We start from the raw sequence: 3,732 nt of genomic DNA on the forward strand, positions 1-3,732 counted from the left end.
ACTTTTGAAGATTCCATTTTTTTCCAGAAAATTTCTGATTGATCTAGAAAGAGATTCAAAAGAAAACTTTTGACTTTTGAATCTCAGAAATTTCCTTTTTTTCCCCCTGAAATATTCCTGAGATTAATCTCAAAATGTCTGAAATGTTCTCGCAAATGTTCATACACAGAAATTTTCAAGTCTTTTCTTGAAAATTTCTAAGATTAATCTAAACATTCCTGAGTTTTTTGTTTGGAGGAAATCTACTTCTCTCAACTTCTTTCTATCTACAGTCAGCCTAATACACTGTCGCGGAATCCATATATTACAATCAGTTTTATTATTTTTATTATTAAATCCTTTTCAGACTTTTCACCCAGCAGGTTTTATGCAGTGAGACTCACTTTTTAAAAGCCAGAACATTTGAATTGTGATTATGTTTTACTGCCCCCACTTAGTTCTCTCACTTTTACTTTTGATTTAATTTCTGTTGAATTGATAATAAAATAAATGCTGATGTATCATGTGAGTCATCTGGAATAATAAAGAAACTCCTCAAGATAAAATAGTTCATCTGGGAATAATCAGGAAGGAGAAGAGTTGATACAAGACATATTCTACCTGCTTGTTGCAAAAAATTATAACGTATTAATATACCATGTTTTTTTTTGATAAATGTGTTGCTAACTTACGTAACTAGTAGCTAGCTAGCTCGATACGCTCTAGCTAGCTGAATAGATAGATCTGTCTATCTAAATACTTCCCAAGCGGAGCTGGAAAACATCGCAGGAAAGAGGAATGTCAATTTTTTTTGATACAGTAAAAAAAAGATGTGCATAAAAAAAATCTCAAATTAACATGGTTTTGTGCAGTTTCTAGTGCAAATTAATACACTTAAAATTAGACAAAACTAACAAAAACCTCTCAGCAACATGGAGGAACTTTGAAGTCAATAATTCCTTAACATTAATGAATAAGTTCAAGTTCCACTGGCAGATTGTTTTATTTAGATAAGATATTTTTCCACGTTATAAGAAATAATCTGCCAGTGGAACTAATACTTTGTCATCAGTATTAAGGGATTATTGATTTAAAACAAGCTCCTATATCTTGTGGAAAAGTTACTTATAAATTAATTGTATTATTTCTAAAGTACTAGAAACTAGACCAAAGATACTTAGTAATATTTTATTTTTGCAGTGCTAAAGTGTTTAGATTTTATATGGTTGGCCATAAGTAACACTTGTGAAAAAATGACCTAATCCCAGAACACTTTTCCTTTTGGTTTAGTTTCTGGTGAATGGAAAACAGTCCACTGTGATGTTGACATCTAAGAGTTAAAGTCTACCTCATTCTGAAACATAATGTCCAGATTCAGAAAGATTGCTTTTTTTAATCAGAAAATATCAGAAAACAAAAAGATCACACAGGAGGCGCAGTGAAAACTTTTAACAGATTTTTATTTTGTTGTTTTCACCTTTAAAACAGGTGAAGCAGATAAACATTTGTCTTTGTTCTGAGGCACTAGTCTGGTCTCATTTTGACCCAGCATGAACCAACTGGAACTGAAATATGAACAATCACAAAAAAACATGAAATGTTGCTGCAGAAAAACCAAAAATACAGACGGTAACAACTTTGAGCACCGATACCGTTAGGGTTGGATTAAATAACTGGACAGATCTGACAAACTGACTGCAGACAGTGAGAATGTGAAGAGAGCTTTACGATTATAGGTGATTGCAGTAGGTCTGAGTTTAAAAACTGGAGACGATGTCACATCGACATTATCGGGACAGGGTTATGCGGAGTAATTGACAGGAGTCAGTGTGTTACCTGTAGTAAACGTCTTCTTACTGAAGTAGTTTTGGAGAAAAATTGAGAAATTTTAAGACTACATTTACTCAGCAGGTTTTGATGCTCAAATTAATGAAACTAATTTTTTTGTCATTCAAACTATTAATTAAATGGGACAAAAGTCAGACTTCTGTGTGACTCCAAAGCAACCCGCATGGACCTGCTGAAGAAGAACAACAGGTCCATTTCTGATTCTACAATTCTGTGTGTGAACCGAGAAATGGAATAATCATCCACACTGCAAAAACACAAAATCTTACCAAGTATTTATGTCTAGTTTATAGTGGAAATATCTTGGTACACTTAAAATAAGACAAAAGTAACCTATTAGTAACTTTTCAGAAAAACATAGGAGCTTGTTTTATAATAATGATTCCTTAATATTGATAAAAAGTACTGGCAGATTACTTCACTTATAACAAGGGAAAACCATTTTGTTATAAGTCAAATATTCTGCTAGTAGAAATAGAGCTGGGTTGCTAGGCGACAGGCTGGGCTTGGCGGGGGTTGCTAGGTAACGGTGCAGCGCCTATTGATTGTGAAATAAGTGAACATACTGGAACCAGTACTTTTTCGTCAATATTAATGAATTATTGACCTAAAACAAGCTCCTATTGCTGAAAAGTTACTTTTAAGTTAATTTTGTCTTATTTTAAGTGATATTTGCAGTAGAAACTAAATAAAAATACTTGTTAATATTTTGTGTTTTTGCCGTGTGGGTGATTATTCCATCTACTGGTTCACACAGAGTCGCAGAATCAGAAATGGACATGCTGTTTTAACGTACAGTACTCCAGTGTGAGAAAACATTTCATTTATTTGTCAGATATCCAGAGAACTCTTCCTCCTCCTCCTCTTCTTCCTCCTCGTCTATCCAGGACTCTGTGCAGCTGCCATCTTGTCCCGACTCTGAAGGACGCATCCCATCATCCCGTTTGCTTTCAGAGTCCATCTGGCTCAGAGGTTTCAGGGTGTAAGTCCTCAGGAAGTCCATGGAAGAGCTTCCAGAGTCCTGATCCTCCTCTACCTCGTCTTCATCACAAGCAGCTATTGAGGCGAGGGTGACGGAGAACAGGTTGACGTCTCCAGAGAACTCCAGAGTCTCCATTTTGACTTCCTCCTGCTGAGTTGTGGAGTCCTCCATTCCAGATTGATCTTTATCATAAATAAAAAGAGTTTCTGCTTTGGCCTCATACTGGTTGGACTCCACCTCCATGAAGTCACCCTTCATCACGTCGACTTTCCCACTGCTGTCAGCAGAACCGCCGCCTGTGGAAAGTTCTCCTTTTCTGTTCATGTACAGCTTCACTGCAGCCTCCTCATCGCCATCTTCGTCCTCAGAGCTGGCGTCCCCGGAGGGAGACGGAGACATCGCCGGGCAGTTTCTGGTTTTTACCGTTTGGGGGATGATGGTGACCCGGTTGATGTCCGTGGTGCTCAGGGTTAGGACGTAGCTGTGCCTCAAAACGACCTGAGGAAGAGGAAATGAGAAGGCAGAAACAGGAACTGTAACTGGAAACAAACTGTGGTTAGAGAGCTGCAAGGGTCAGAAGTATGATAGCAAATTGGGGCCAAAATAGATGGAAAAAAGGAATAAATTTCCATCAAAAAACTCAGAAATTTTGAGAAAACTCAGACATTTTCTAGAAAAAAAGTTTAAAAAGTCAAAAATTTGCTAAAAAATTAATTTGAATTTTTGAGAACAAACTCAGAAATAATAATAAAAAAAAGAAATTGGAAAATTCAGAATTTTCCAATTTCTTTTTTGGCCTTAATATTTCTGAGATTAATCTCAGAAATATTGTAGAAAAAGAGACTTCAGACTTCTGAAAAGGCAAGGATTTGCTAAAACAACTACAGAAAACTTGGAAATTTCTGAGTTTGAAAAGTTGAAAA

The sequence above is a fragment of the Poecilia latipinna genome, unplaced genomic scaffold, assembly GCF_001443285.1.
Source record: "Poecilia latipinna isolate Pla-1442-1.1 unplaced genomic scaffold, P_latipinna-1.0 Scaffold622, whole genome shotgun sequence".
In the NCBI taxonomy this organism is placed as follows: Eukaryota; Metazoa; Chordata; class Actinopteri; order Cyprinodontiformes; family Poeciliidae; genus Poecilia; species Poecilia latipinna.